The sequence below is a fragment of the Sciurus carolinensis genome, chromosome 2, assembly GCF_902686445.1.
Source record: "Sciurus carolinensis chromosome 2, mSciCar1.2, whole genome shotgun sequence".
In the NCBI taxonomy this organism is placed as follows: domain Eukaryota; kingdom Metazoa; phylum Chordata; class Mammalia; order Rodentia; family Sciuridae; genus Sciurus; species Sciurus carolinensis.
Window position 1 is genome coordinate 42,439,307 of NC_062214.1, and position 17,092 is coordinate 42,456,398.

General features: G+C 39.2%; 1 protein-coding gene across 2 annotated transcripts in view; it reads right to left on the minus strand.

The window, feature by feature from the left end:
- Bfsp1 (beaded filament structural protein 1) overlaps positions 1-17,092 on the minus strand; it is a 70,370-nt gene that overhangs the window by 45,334 nt on the left and 7,944 nt on the right. The window lies entirely within an intron of this gene.

The following is a 17,092-nucleotide window of genomic DNA, read 5'->3' on the forward strand; positions in this document are numbered from 1 at the left end:
CCTAGATGTGTGGAAAAAAGGTACACCTTTACATTGCTGGGGGAGTTGCAAATTGGTACAGCCACTCTGGAAAGCAGTATGGAGACTTCTCAGAAAACTTGGAATGGACCCATGTTTTGATCCAGTTTTCCCACTCCTTGGCTTATACCCATAGGACTTAAAATTGGCAAACTAAAGTAATACAGCTCAGTTCACAATAACTAGATTGTGGAACCAACCTAGTGTTATGGGGCGCAACTTAGGAATAGACCCATCGCCACTAAGAAGTCCAAATTTGAGAGTCTTTATTAAGCCGGCCAACTGACTGTCTCACACAATGCCCCCAAAAATGGCTATTGGGAGAACAGCTCCTACCACAGGGTTGTAGGGGTTCTTATACCAAAAATTACACTAATCATAAGTGTCTGTTGCTATGATTCAAAATTACAAACTAACGTCATGAGATCATCAACAGAGGGGGAAGTGGGTCACCTAGGTACCAGCTAAAGAATGGTTACTAACATCCACACAATTACCGTTTACATGGTACGTTGGTTAGGAGCAATAGGGATCAAAAGAGAGCAATTTTTCATTACATAAGAATTGTCATTTTGTATTGCTAAACATGTCACGCTAAGTAACTGAGATGGGGACAGAGGCAGGGTGTTCCCATGGGAGAAGGTAAGCAATTGTTGATGGGTACAAAAGTGGGCTGTTCCCATGGGAGAAGCTTATTTCCTACATAACATGGACTTTCAGAGCAAAATGGAGTCTGTATAACATTCTCATGGAGCCAGATCTGTCAGCCTATCACACTAGATGCCCTTCAACAGATGAATGGATAAAGAGACTGTGGTATATATACACAATGGAATATTATTCAGTCATAAAGAAGAATAATATTATGGCACTTGCAAATAAATGGATGGAATTGGAGAACATCATGCTAAGTGAAATAAGCCAATCCCAAAAAACCAAAGGTCCAATGTTTTCCCTGATAAGTGGATGATGATATATAATGGGGGTGGGGGGTGGGGAGAGAGAGAAGAATGGGGGAACTTTAGATTATGTAGAAGGAAATGAGAGGGAGGGGGTTATGAAAAATTGTGGCATGAGACAGACATCATTACCCTATATACATGTATGATAACATAAATGGTACGAATCTACATCATGGACAACCATAGAAATGAAATGATGTACCCCATTTGTGTACAATGAATCAAAAGGCAGTCTGTAAAAAATTAAAAGATAAAAAAAAAGAGATAGGGTCTTGCTAAATTGCCCAAGCTGGCCTGGAACTTTTGATCCTCCTACCTCAGCCTCCCTAGTAGCTAGGATTACAAAAATACACCACCCTGCTAAAGTGATGACAGATACTTTATAATTTTTTTTTTTTTTTTTTTTTGTACAGGGGATTGAACTCCAAGGGCACTTAACCACAGAGCCACATCCCCAATCATTTTTATTTTTTAGTTTTAATTTTGAGACAGTGTCTCACTAAGTTATTTAGGCCCTCACTAATTTGCTGAGGCTGTATTTGAACTTGTGATCCTCCTGCCTCAGCCTCCCAAGTCACTGGAATTACAGGCATGTGCCACCGTGCCCGACTGGATACTTCTTAATGAGAACAACAACAATAAAAAAAAAGCAAAAATCCTCCTTTGATTCACTGGATGGTCATGGTTGCAGCAAACAGCATTTCACTGACAACCATGGTAGTAGTTTAACTCCTACATAATTATGTTGATGGAATTTTGAGACACATCTGGACTTGCCTTGCTACACATAAGACAACGGAACACAAGCCTTGGAATGTTATTGACCCATCATCACACAAACTCTCCATCACTCTGGTTATGCACCAAAAGTGGCCTTACCCATGACTTTTGGGATGCAAAAATGAGTCATTGTCCCAGTAGGCGCCATCCTCAGGACCAATAATGGAGAAGTCTCTGTCACAGTTATAATTTCTGTGGACACAAATCAAGCCACGTACTTCTCTTTAAGATATGATTAAACAGACCTACTACCACTCTAATGTTGGGCCAGTCTACTTCTGAACCATAGTCTCTTTTCTTCTGGGAACAGATTGTCAAGCGGTTTGATGTATTAAGCCACAGCTGGCCAGCTGGCATGCCCACACTGCCCTAAAATAGGATGTTCTAAACTCAGCATTGCACTAGTTAAGAAATGGATCCCAAGGAACTGGGCAAACACATCTATGAAGGCATTTCTCGTAGAAATTTACATTCATAGATTTTAACATCCATCTGGGATATTGTATAGGTTCAGGTCTGCTTTTCTATGATAATAACAGATAATGAGTGAACTATTTCACAAGAGAACATGTTTTATTTTCCAAAGTTTACCAGCTTCTCAGGTTTGGCCTCAAATTGGGAAGGAAGATATCCCAAGTTATTTTAGCAGCCATTTTAAAATTCTGCACACAGTTTAAAAGAATGTTAAGGGATAAGAAGACTATATAGTTTAAGCCCTAGCCTTCAACTTTCAGACCTAAACTCCATGAGAAATTTTCATTATTTATTTATTTGGTACTGGGGGTTGAACCCAAGAGAACTTTACCACTGAGACATATCCCCAACTCTTTTTGTATTTTATTTAGAGCCGGGGTCTCATTAATTTGCTTAGGACCTTGCTAAGTTGCTGAGGCTGACTTTGAGCTTGTGATCCTCCCTCCCACCTCAGCCTCCCAAGTCACTGGGATCACAGGCTGTGCCACCATGCCAAGCTCATAAGAAGTTTTCTAATGAAATTTCTAGCAACAGCTGAATTACAGACTATTACCATTGTTTGCCAGGGTTTGGTCACAAAAGGAAGATCTATTCCAACCACCTGACTTGTTAGTTCATTTGGAAAGGGATTATGAGTGATGTTAATACTGCCCTGCTAGTCAACGCTCTAGAAGGTTAATTCCTACTGACTACCACTCCTTCATTTATTTAAAAATATTATCATCTGATTTTTCTTCTCACCTGCCAGACACCATCCTTTTTTTCTATTTGCCCATCACTTTCAGATTGGATACCAACATTTTTCTTACTCCTTTGCACCTCCCACCCACCCTTTCATGCATATTAATGTATTCAAATAGATGTCTAGAGACATCAGTCCTGTATACTCAAGTTCCCACAGGCCAAGACACCCTTCAGGCTAAGGCTTCACCTCTCCACCATCTTGATAGACGCACCCATAGGATTATTCTTACTGGACTACAGTTCTTTGAGGGCAGGATGCTATCATTCCCCAATGGCCATCCTCCACCTAAGGATCCCCCAAACACCATCATCCATTCTTCTCCATGCCATTTTAAACTCCAAAAGGTTGGCCCTTCCAGATTACATTTCCTGCCTCTCACACCCTCTTGGCTTCCTATAGAGTTTGGCAAGTGGGGATAACTGGTAGGAAATCAGGAAGGAAATCTTGCTTCCTTCTGCCTCTGAGCATACCTATTCCAAGTTTCTCTCTTCTTGCACCTTTGGGCTAAAGGATAGTAATGACTTGCTACTATTGCAATTTCCTAGGTGATTCACCATGCTTTATTGATTCCTTGAACACTTCCCTTATCTAGAAACTGTCCCTTCATTAATTTCTCTTCAGTTAAACCTTTGTTGATACCATTTATTTCCCATTAGATACAATAGGAACTCTGAGATATAGATTATCTCATTCATTAAGTTGCAAACTTTCCAACACAAAAGCAGGAACTTGATCAAATGCCCTAAAGGATGAATGAACCTTAGGTAGGAACTCAAAATGAAAGATAAAATTGTGGAATGTTGGGAGGTTTGTCTTGAATCTTTTAAATGGAAAGTTGAATATCATGTACCCGAAGATGAAGCCTTACAAAGGCTGTCATCAGCGGTTTGGGAAGGCCTGGACCTCTCGCTCCACATTTGCTGACTATGCTGTTTCGAAGGGCAGAGTCAAATTTAGTAGCAGCTCCAAATTGAAATTTACTTCACTCTCCACTATGATGGCTAGGTTTAAGTCATCTTTCATCATTAGAGGAAATATATAGGAACAGAACAAAAATACATTCATTAGGAAAGAAAACAGTGTACCCGTCAGTCAGCAGAATGGCTGCAGTTACATATGAAAAGGAAACAATTAACTCCTTGGAAAAGAGTTTTCTATTTTGAAAAGATGTGGGGGGATAGAGACGTCCTTATGTGATAGAAAATGAGGACACTTCCTAGCATCCTGAAAGGTTGTGGCTTTTCAGACGTAAACCTAAAACAAAATCTATGCCAAAGGGTGGTGTCCAAGCTGATTCTGCTTGCTTTTTGTTGTTCTGCAGTCAGTCTTTGCTGAACACTGCAGTCTAATCCCCAGTCACAGAGCTGTGAGTGGTCCTTGTCTCTAAAATGTCCTTAGACTGTCCTCAGTGACCCTAATTGTTACGCTTGGCAAGGACAATTAAAGGGATATTTTGGAGCAAATTCTCCCAGGGCACATTATTTTTCCATGGTGACCTAAGGTTTGGGGTGCAAGGGTATGGGTGTGTCCCTCAGAAGTTCATGTACTGGCATCTTAATTTCTCCATGTGGCAATATTTAGAGGTGGGGTCTCATGAGAGGTGTATATGTCACACAGTGGAAGCCCTCATAAACAGATTAATGCCTTTCTCTTGGGAATGGGCTAGCTGTCACTGGATTTTGGCACTCTTTTCTCTCTTCCATGTGTGCCCACTTGCTCTATTTTCCACTAGGAGAAGAAGCATGAGTCCTTCACCAGAAGCTGACCTGAAGCCAGCAACATGTCACTGAACTTCCCAGCCTTAAGACCTATGAGCTAAAGGTTGGGGCTGTAGCTTGGTAGTAGAGCATGTGCTTAGCATGAACTCCTCCCCCCAAAAAAAAATCCCCCAAACAAACAAAAAGACCTATATTCTTTATAAATTATCCTGTCTCAGGTACTGTGCTATAGCAACAGAAAATAAACTAAGATACCAAGTAACACACTGAATCTCAAAGTGCCACTCTGTTAGGGTTTGCTACATGTTGTCCCAGTAAACTCTACAAAAAATCCCAGGGTATTACAGAGGCAACAAACTAGTGGTCCCACTCCTGCATGTAGAACACTATACGGCTGAATCATCTGCAGTGTTGTTCTTGAGCCTCTTAGGAACTCTTGAGAGCCAGTTATTAAACTTCCAGGAATTTTGCCAATCTGGTTGACACCTGCTAACATCAACCATGGTGAGAGTATTTACACCACAGGAATTGACAAACACTGCAGATTAGAACATTTTACTCCTAGAAAGTTAATTGTCAAACATTTGCCAACATTCCTTTACCTGGGAAATAATACCATCTCTCTGGTGGCTTGAACCTGGGGGTACTCTACCATTGAACTACATTCCCAGTGCTTTTTATTTTTTATTTTGAAACAGGGTCTTGCTAAATTGACAAGACTGGTCTCGACTTGCAATCCTCCTGCCTCAGTCTCCCAAGTAGCTGAGGTTGCAAGCAGACACTACTATGCCTGGCATAGAAGAAACTTTTGACATTCTTTTATCAGTCTCTGAGAGCTCAACAAGAGAGTCTTCTTGAGTATTTTATTTAAAATGGTGCCCTAACTTTAAATGCTGTTTTTAAAAATCAGACTAAAATTAGAGACTACTGCCTGAGAATGTGGTTTGTTTTTATTTCAAGTTGGCTTGAGAAGTTTCTGAAAATTAATTTATGATAAATTGCCTTATAAAGTTAAAATGCCTTCCAAAATTTTATGGGGCAATTTCAAAACCTGGGGAAGTCAGCCAGTTAACTGAGTATATCGCTATAAAGAGAGAAATAGATTTATCTCAAAAATAGTTTTAGCCCAGCTGGAGGAATTTGTCTCTATTTTAGTGGAATGGGAGGCAGCAACCTCTGGCTAATCTCAAGATTTTTTTTCCCTGAAATAATGGCTGATCATCGGCTGTGTTGTTTTTGGCCAAGTCTTCTATCAAAACAAAAGTTTCGCAACTGCAATGACCTAACTTGGGAAACAATCTTATAACATTTTCTAGGAACCACAAAACATTTGTTTTATTCTTTTTGAAGAACAACAGTAGAGGTAAGAGGGTTTCATAATATTTTGCCTTGTAACAAAGAAAAATGTGACAATGTTAGCAGCTTGAAGATTGCAGTTCAAATAAGGGTCAACCAGAGCCCGTGATATGTTGTATTCCAAATCAGAAATGAACATGCCTCACTTGGCATCACAAGCAGCTGAAATCCTGCATCTGTTCAATTGGTTATTGGGGCATAAATGGTGATCTTCATTTATCATGCAATAAATTTTAAGCTGGGAGGCATATAGTTTTGACAACAAACAAACAAACAAAAAAGCCAGCAGGAACAGTGGTTAGCTGCAAAAACAGACTTACATTGTAGAAGAGTCAGGAGAAAAGAAAACACTGCTGAATTTCTTGATGTGGTTGGAAAGAGAAAAGCTTCTTGCATGTGGCTCAGATTTCAGTGGGATGAGTGCAGATAACGTAAGTTATGCAACATTATGATTGCTGACAGATTACAAAAAAAATCTATTAGCTCATCTATCAGCAAAATCCATTAGTAAAATGTTCTCAAAAGCCTATTAAATATGTACCAGTGAAGATATTTGAAGTAACTTGATATGCTGTGTCAGAGAACATATGGTGATTAAAAGCATGGGCACTTGAGTTGAATAGTCCAGGTTTAAATCCTTCATGACCCATGAGCCTTGCGACCTCAGACAAGATGCTTAACCTGGCTAAGTGTCACATGCCTCCTGTAAATTGGAAGTGATAGTAATGTCCAAAAGATTGTTGTGAAGGCTAAATGATGTGTTTAGAGTGGTGTGTCTGGCACATAGTAAGTGCCTAATAAATATTAGCTGTTATTTTTTACATGTGGTTTGATTTATGTTAAACATTTATCTTAGTGTAGAGTCCTCCAGAAGCTGACCCTTGGAACTGGAGTACAAAATGGTATTTGAGACGTGATCCCAGACACCAGGAGAGGAATGGGGAGGCAAAGCCTGGGAGGAAAGACAGTCATTAATGGGACTATGGCCACAATGACCACTGCTGGCAACCGGAGCGCAATTAAGTTCTGGAAGAGAAAGCAGAACAGAAATAACTCAGTCACGGACTGAGGAAGCAATACCACCAACTCTCTGTTCATCACTGATGGAGGGTTGCGCCTGAGTGCAGAACACTTACATGACAGAAAAGGGCAGATGCTAGAGGAAGCAGCCCTCAGGGTGAGCAGATGAATGCTGAGGAGATATGGGAGGGACATCAGCAATAACTGAATGAGCCCTGCATCACTGTTTTCACATAATTAAATTAGCTGAAATTCCTCAATATAATGTGCTACACAGCAATGACCATGTATATGACAACAGTTCCTTGGTGTTATAATGGAGTTGAAAAATTCCTATTATCTAGTGACATCATATCCTTATTAATGTCATAGAACAATGCATTACTCATGTGTTTGTGGTGATGCTGATGTAGTAAACACAACGTTCTGCACATCATATAAAAGTATATCACCTACCATTATATGTAGTACACAATACTTGAGATGATAATAAATGACCACGTTACTGATTCATGTAGTCATTGTTGCTATAGTTTGGATATTGTATGCTTCCCAAAGTCATAAAATTCGATCAGAATGCCATGGGAATGACATGTAGATAGTAAAGAGTAGAAGTATGGGATTCTACAGGCATAGAGATCAAGCAATGAGAAGGAATCAACAAGGGAGATTGAAAAGGTGCAGTCAGACAGGAAGGTAGAAAAGCAGGAAGGGTATGGGATTCTGGAAGCCAAGGAAGTAAAGTGTGTCAAGGAGAAGAGAAGATGTAATTGACTATATTGAGTGAGATCAGGACTAAGAATTGACTGATGAACTTAGGCATGTTGTTAGTCAGTTTTCTGTTGCTATGACAAATACCACACATGAATCAACTTTAAAGGAAGAAAGGTTCATTTTAGCTGATGGCTTTGGAGGTTTCAGTCCATGGTCAGTTGGATTCATTGCTTTGGGGCCTGCAGTGAGGCAGTACATCCTGGCAGAAGCATGTGGTGAAGCAATGCTGCTCACATCCTGGTATCCAGTAAGCAAAGACAGAGAAAGGAAGAGGTTGAGGGTCCAAATATCCCCTTCAAGGACATGCCCCCAATGACCTTACTTCCTTGCTCTAGGCCCCACCTCCTAACTTTCACCACCTCCCAATAGTGCCACAGGCTGTTGACCAAACTTAGTATATGGACCTCTGGGGCACATTTAAGATCCAAATCATAATGAGTGTGAAGCTTCTTGGTCCCTGTGGTAAGAGGAAACATTGTGGGGAAGAAACTATGAGGATGGAATGCCAAATAGGCCAAATCAACACGTAGAAAATAAAATCGATAAAGCAGACAAAAGAATCCTTCGGTAAAAGATTAATTACTTCTTCAAATATTTAGTTTATCTTGTATGTGCTAAGTGAAGTTCTAGAAATTGACAATTTAGCAATGAAGAAATCAAAATACCAGAACTTAGGAACATACATTCTATTGAGGGTAAAGCATAAATAAACAACTAAACAAATTTACATATATCATGTTAGTTGCTGACAAAAACTTTAAAAAAAAATAGAGAATGGAAAGAGGATAGACTCTAGGGAGGTCAGTTACTTTAGTAGGATAATCATCAGTGCCTCTTAGATTTTGAGCAGAAATCTTTGACATCAGGATTGGGCTATTTGAAAAGACAAGTTTAAAATACATGTATGTACAAAACAAGACAGTTTTATTTGGTACAAAAAAACTGCATATTTTAGGATAAGGGAATATGAAACACTGCATAGTATTATATCTGCTGCCAAATTTAAAACCTATATGAGATGCATGATTTTTTTAGGAAAGAAGACAAAGTCCCAAAAATCGACTCAGAAAATTGATAATTTGAGAAGAATTATACTCAGAGATGAAATATAAACATTAGTTTAAAGATAACTTAAACAAGTCAGATTTATGTTTAAGGTTAGTTCTATGGATCTGATGGTTCTCAGGCCAATATTAATTATCAAGGCAAAGCTAAGCTGTCACTGTACGTAATTTGTTCAGAGCAAAGCAGAGAAGGAAATGGTTCCAACTTACTCTCTAGCTTCAGGCTAAAACTGACCCAGGATATCACTAACATAAATCAAAATCAAACATGGGCCTATAACTTAAAATAAAGATAAAGAGTTTAAATAAAAGACTTAAGACCAAATCTAGCAGTGAGTCAAAAGAATAAACCTCATGGCTGAGTAGAATGAATCACAGAAGGCAAGGATGGTTCGAAATTAGAAAATCCATGAATTTAACTTATTGCTATCAAATTAAAGGAGGGAAATTCCTGTGGCATCTCCAATTATTTAATAAAACTGAATACCCCCTACTGAAAATAGGATACAGAACTGCCTTCACTTGTTGGGACTAATGACAAGTTAACTAACTCAGACTGACTCCTTACTCCCTGGCAAGTGAGCAAGATCAAGGCCTCAAAGGCGGTTTCAATAGTTAATGACGATGAATCGAACCACCTCAGGGATTGGTTAACAACAGTTCCACGTGTTCAGCTCATGCTTGCCATATAGTCCTATGGGACTCTTGCCTGCGTGAACACCCCATACCTTGCTGACCTTTAAGCTGATTGGTTCCTGCCTAGCCCCCACCCTACATAAAAGCTGTGTGATTTCCTCAATAAAGGAGTTCCTGCTGTGACGGGGAATTGGTCCTCCGCCCCGAGGGCTGGGAGTGGGTGTTCAGTCGGCCCTACCTATCCCGGTCTGACCTTGTTGGGGAGTGTCCCCTTCCTTTGCCGCTGGTCGAGAAGAGCAAGGGGGCTTAAGACCCTGACATTCACTTGTTAAAGGAGATTTGTCAGAAACCTTACATGAACAACATAAGAAATGGTGGAATATTAGAAGCTTTTCCACTAAAGTAAGAAACAAGCAAGAACACTTACTCTTATTGCCAGCAGTCATCATTATGCTTTCAAACCTCATCTGCACAAATATAACAATTAGAATTTAATTATAAGACTTAGAAGCAAAAAAATAGAATTGTAAGTGGTTGTATCTTATATGACACCATACCCAAACCATCTAAGAAAATTCAGTGAATAAGTATTAGAATAAATGAGGGTTCAGCAAAGCGGCTGAATCTAAAATTAATCTACAAAAATAAATTGCTTGCCTTTACCTAAGCAATAATTAATTATAAGATAAAATTAATGAAACCATAAGACGTCTTAACATAGCCATGCATAGGCTCTACATGGAGAAAAGTATGAAGATTTACCGAGGGGCACAAGGAAGACATGAACAATTAAAGAATCATGCCACATCATTCATAGAAAGAACTAATATCATAAATATATAGATTTGCTGCAAATTGCTGATGAAAAACAATGCAATGTCAATTAAATGTGATTGGGATTTTTTTACAGAACTTCCCAAGTGGTTCTGAATTTCATATGGATGAGGAAAATGTATAAGGTGCATTTTTAAATAAAGAGGGTCTATCAAATATTTAAAATATATGGGAGGCCCTAGGTTTGATGACCAGCAACACACACACACACACACACACACACACACACACACACTCACACACAAGCGCGAAACACTGTGTAAGAATGAACCAATTGGTGGGAAAAAAAAAGAATAAGAAATAGAACTACGTGGACCTGTTTTTACATGGGCATGGAATATGTGATAAAAATACTTCGTACCAATGGGAAAAAGATAGACTAGTTGAACAAATGGTTCTGGGAAAATTGAATATATTTTTAAGAAAAAGATAAAGTTAGGGATACCTCACAATGAATGTATAAAACTAATCCCAAATGAAAACTTGGGGGTAGAGAAAGTCTTCATAACCAAAATTAAAAATATAATAACCACCAAAAGAGGATTAATAAATTTATCTTTTAAATAACATCATTGGGCTGGGATGTAGCTCAGTGCTAGAGTGCATGCTTAGCACAGGCAAGATCCTGGGTTCAATCCCCAGGACCAAAAAGAAACAAATGAAAAACGGAAACAAAGACATCATTTCACATGTTTAACATCACTTAAACATGACAAAAGACAGTATGACCAAAGTTCAAAGATAAGAAGAACTAGAAAATATATGTTTTTTACATATATAAACCAAGGGATTAATAATCAGAACATGTAAATAGCTTCTAAAATCAGGGAAAGACAAAAGGAACATCAGCAACATGTAAAGATATAGTTTACAGAAAAGGATATTTTAAGAAATTGAAAAAGATGCTCGACATCACTAGTAATCAGGAAGTTGTAAATTCAAGTAATGAGATAACATTTTTTATGCATCAGATTGGCCAAATGTATAAAGGGTGGTGAGGATGTGGAGAGATAGGTACTTGTATATACACTGCTGGTGAAGGGATAAATAGGTAAAGCCTTTTTGAATAGCAAGTCATTTTGGGTTTTGAAATTGAATTTGCATATACTCTTCAACACAGAAGTTCCACTTTTAAAGTATCCATAGCAGAGCATACTCATCCATGTCACAGAGGCATGTACAAGAATGGTAATTGCTGCCTTATTCCTCTTAGAAGTGACCTAAATATCTCCAGTAGAGCAAATGGATAAATAAACTCTGGTGTGTTTGTACTATGGAACACTATGCCACTGAGCAAAGACTATAAGGCCAAAGATGTCTAAGACATATGCCAGTAAAGAAGGCAAGTTGCTGATAGAATATGATACTATCTATGCTTTAAAAAAATCAATAGAAGCCGGGCACAGGGGCACCTGCCTGTAATCCCAGTGACTGGGAAGGCTGAGACAGGAGCATCACAAGTTCGAAACCAGCCTCAGCAAATGAACAGGCCCTCAGCAACTTAGTGAGACTCTGTCTCAAAATAAAAATATAAAAAGGGCTAGGGATATAGCTCAGTGGTAAAGCGCCCCTCCTCAAAAAAATCAACAGGAAACACAAAACTGTATGTCTAACTATCTATTGTGCGCGCATGTGTGTATATGTGTGTGTGTGTGTGTGTGTGTGTGTGTGTGTGTGCGAGATGCACATTCCAGGCTTTGTTCTGTACATTCCAATCCAATGACAGGTTTTAATTTTGGTGAGAGGGGAAAGAATTACAGGGGAGTGAAAGTGAAGTTTTTTGGGTTCTGTTTTTTAAATAAGGAGAAGGCATCCCTTGATAATGTGTTTACTTTAAAAAACACACACACACACTTCTAAATTTTTTTTTTCCCTCAGTAAACCTGTATTTTTTAATAATCAGAAAAAAATGTACCAAAATGATTTCCATTCTGAAATCATTCTTAATGCCATTTGGCTCAGTCAACAGAATGATCCAGTCCTGTCCATGTCCTGGCCCAGGCCCAGCCCTCTCCCTTGGCAGCCGGCGGCAAGGCGTTCTTGCCAGAGCCATCCCAACTGCTACTCTGTAGCTGCCAGCATCACCTTGACTACCTACAGAGACACTCCTGTCACTGCCTCACCAGTGGGGATGGCTCTGTCCCTATCAGGTTGCAATACTTATTAGCATAAGACAGCAGAGAGGCAAAGGGGAGAAAAATGCAGAGGGCCAGGCCTTCCAAGGGAGAAGTCTCACTTTCTCACCAAAGATGCCAGGGCCCATGTCACATCTTTTTGATTAATCTGGCTTTTGCAGTTTTTCTCCCTGGAGATAATTTAAAGTAAGTCCCCCAGCAGATGGGTCAAAGGACAGTCAAATGTAGTGTCTCCTTTCATGTCCCTTTCCAACTGCACAGGTTCCAGATCATGTTGGGCACCTAGTTTCTCCCCCACCTCAAGATGGTTTCTCTGCAGAAGCGTATGGACAGAAGCACATGGACAGCTGTGTCACTGTCCTCCTGCCTCCCTTCAATGCGTTCTAGAGTCTTTGCCATGGTTCCACCATGGTCTCCCTCTTGTTCAAGGGAAGTCCATATGTCCTTGAGTGGTGGCAAGAATTTAGATTTGGAACTCTTTTCAGGCACCTTGCTGGGACCTTCACATGCTTAACATTCCCTTTAGCTGCTTTACTTGAAGCACAGAAAGAAAAATACCATTATGATGTCACCCATATGTGGAATCCAAAACAGCTGATCTCATGGGAGTAGAGTTAGAGTGGTGGGCACCGAGGCCTGGGAAGGCAGGGAAGAGATTGGTTCATGGCCACCAAGTCACAGCTGGATGGGAGGCTTCACTTCTGATGTTCTATTTCACAGAAGGGTGATTATATTTAACATATCATACCATATATTTCAAAATAGCTATAAGAACTTTAATGAGTGTTCTTGCCATAAAGAAATGATAATTGTTCAAGATGCTGGATGAGTTAAATATCCTGATTTGATCATTATACAATGTATACATATATCAAAATATCCCACTATTTCCCATCAACATATACAATTATTTCAATTAAAATTTTATAAAATGAAGGATTAAAAAGGAATTGTGGCCTGAGTCTTGTATCATTTTGTTATTAATTCTCCTTTCAACGTACAGACTGTATAGTTTATGTGTGTATGTGTGCTAATCAGTAATGCTGCTGTTACTAAATCTCAGTTATTACCTTTTAATTGGGTATGAATATTAGTATATTACATTTTCTTTAGAAAATAAAATCAGCTAAGGGGAAATTAATTTTGACTGTATTTTAAAAGAAATAAAAATCAGACTCAGGAGGACCCCCAACCATTATTTATGACTTATCCTCCAAGTTTTCTCTGAAATAAATTGATATTCCAGATTTTTTAATATCTTAATTTTATTTATTTCTATGTGTGCTGAGGATTGAACCCAGTGCCTTATGCATGCTAGGCAACCGCTCTACCACTGAGCTACAACCCCAGCCCCAATATTCCAGATTTTTAACATCCTTCGGGATGTCCAGTTTCTTCTACACACAGAGATGGAGGGATTTTTTTTACTCAGCAAGGAAACTTTTATTTTCCTTTTGTTTTTCTTTTTCCTCAGGGGAAAATATTTTCCCTCTCATTAAATTTTATGGTTGGTGAAGATTTTCATATATTAGCCAAAAAAAGTTTTCACTAAGTAAAATACTGAACCAAAACCATTTGAAAATGTATTCCTGGCCAGGAAGATACTGCAACCAACCCCGGGAAGTTTCTGACCTCAGGAAAATCAAAAGGAGCCTTGGTCAGCCAAGAAGGGAAACTTGCAGAACCCAGGCCTCCCTTTCTGCTCTTTTTTTTCTCTGAGAGGCTGGAAGTGGAATCACAGTTTATTTGTTGAATATGCTTTTTGTTTCTTGTAACCATGGTGTCTCGTTTAGTGGAGTGTTTCTTAGGTCAGGCTACTGCTGAGCCAATATTTATCATTTTAGAAATTTCCATGAGTCATAAATGAAACCCGCAATCCACTGCACCTTCTATGGGTGTTTCTTTCCTAGAGCCGTTTCAAATGAAAGGGGCGGGAGGGAATGGGGAACCTAGAACCCAACACTTGGCTTTCATCAGAACTCACGTACACTTTCTCCTTCTTGGAGGATCCTTCTCTGACATTTCAGAGGTATGCTACCTGCCACCAGACGTACCCTTCCTGCCTAACAGCCCAGAACTCTCTGTCCAGGGCCAGGTCTGGGCTGGGCAAGTTAGGAATCTTTAGAGTTTGGTGAAGAGGAAGTGACTCACTGGAGGAAGGGTTTCCTGCAGGATCAAGAATAAAAATGAGCAAGTGATTCCTAACACTTCCAGCATGGAAAGTTTCACCAGGGGACCATCTCTTAATGACTGGCCCTAAATTTACTGATCTCTTTCCCCCACTACCACCCTAAAGAAAAAAAAATAGGAGGACTGATTCCAGGATGTTACTGTTGGCCTCATTTGCATGTGAGAGTGTGAGAAGTTAATGCTGTTTGGTCCCTTTGTACCAATCAGTTCCCTTTCCCCGAGTGTGGATAGCTGAGGGAATCCCATTAGTCTGTAGGCTAGATCATTACGGTAATTAATTGATTTTTCTGTATAAAAATGCTTTGAATCTAGAGCCCAAATCTTAAGAGTTTATGAATAAAAATTCAAGTGCTGTAGTATGGTTAGAATAGGATACTCTACAATTTGCTAAGATTATGCTAAGTACTCAACAAATCTTTGTTTGTTTGCTTTTTTGGGGGGGCTGCTGGGGATGGAACCCAGGGCATCACACATGCCAAGCTCATGCTCTACCACTGGCTACATTGCAGCCTCAGTAAATCTTCTGTAGAGTGCAGGTGTCACATCTCAGAGCGAAAGAGGTTAAACTCATCAACACCTTCAGTTTCCAGGTGAGGACACGGAAGTCCAGAGAGGTACATCTTGCAGATGTCAACGCCTGTCAAGATTAGAACTTGTGACATCCAGACTGAAACACCTCATTGAGGGACTGCTGATAGAAATACTGGAGACTTAGTGGTAAAAACAAAACGTATATTAAAAGGCATTCAGATTTCATATCATGGCCATAGCTCTTTGCTTCTGTTTCTGGTGACTATAACTGAGTTCCCTCACGAAAAAGCACTGTGTTTCTTTGACTGAATCATTGTTTGTCATTCCTCCTCCATGCCCAGAAGGAAGGAGAAATAGAAGTAAGTCAGATCAGCTCCCCCACCCACAAAGAAAACAAAATGAACTATAAATTCATTTCTATATCTATCTTACACATCTTAGTTCAGGGAGTCTAATATTTTGGTAGGAACATGTGTTCTCTTCCTCTAAACCTCTGAGTGACTCTCTAGTCCTCTCTTCTGTATTCCTATTGGCAAACACAAGTGAGAAAGCTTGTCAGTAACACTCATTTTCCTCCTCTGTGGACATCTCCCTAGTCAGATCTATCCCACCAGTTAAGATCTTGAGAATTCCCAAGGGAACCCTGTCCAAGTTCATCTTAGCATTGATCTATTTTCACTTGTGATCTCCCTGTGGCAGGGCCCATGATTTATTCATCTTGGTATTCCTGGTTGTTAGCATGGCCACAACTGGCACACAGTAGAACCTCAGTAAACATCCGTCAAATCTAACTGAAAAAATTTCAAAGGGGCATTCCATTGTGAATGTAAACAAGATACTGGATTTTTGCTTCCAAACACAAGCTTGCTTGCTTGATTATTTATTTATTTATTTTTGCAGTAGTGGTGACTGAAGTTAGGGGCATGCTACTACTGAGCTACATTCCCAGTCCTTTTAAAAAAAATTATTTTTTAAATTTTAAAAATTTGTTCTAGTGCATTTATGTATCTTGATAAGTCATACATAAATGGAGTATAGTTTTTCATTTTTCTGATTGTACAGATTGATGGATCACATCAGTCATGTAGTCATTCATGTGCATGAGGTAATAATGTTTCACTCTACTACCCTTCCTACCCCCATACCTGTTCCCCTCCCTTCACTCCCTCTATCTAATCTAAAGTAACTCTATTCTTCCCAGTTCTTTTTAGGTTTTATTTTGAGACAGAGTCTCATTAAATTGCCCAGGCTGACCATGAACTTTCGATCCTCCTGCCTCAGCCTCCCTAGTCAATGAGATTATAAGTGTGCCCACTATTCCCAGCCAAGTTTTTATTTTTTAACACTTTGCTCCTCTGTTTCATACAAGAAATCTGGGTGGTTTTTTAATAGATGATGGAATTATAAAAAGAATCATTTTTTAAAATCTATTTTTAAAGACTAGACTGCTCAGATACCTATGTGGTTAGTATGTATTAGACTGAACCACAACTCCTATTTTTGTAGGTCAAAGGTAATTGAACATTATCAATAGAAAAGTGTTTAACCTAACATAAATAAAAAATAATATAACAACAAATCCATTGTTTAACACTGAGGCTATAGTTCAGGTTTTTATTAATCGCTCAATTTCCTCACCATGGTACCTATAGCTATACATACATGATAACCTCATAGCTTCATCCAGGGTACATACCCTAGCTCCTCAGGCCCCAGCCAGTCTTCTTTCTGTTCTTTGAACACACCAAAGTCATTTCCTCCATCTGGAATGTTTCCCCCAGACCTTTACTTGGCTGTGTTCTTCCTAAAATTTAACTCCCAGATAAAAATCCTACCTTTTCATAGAAAATGTCTC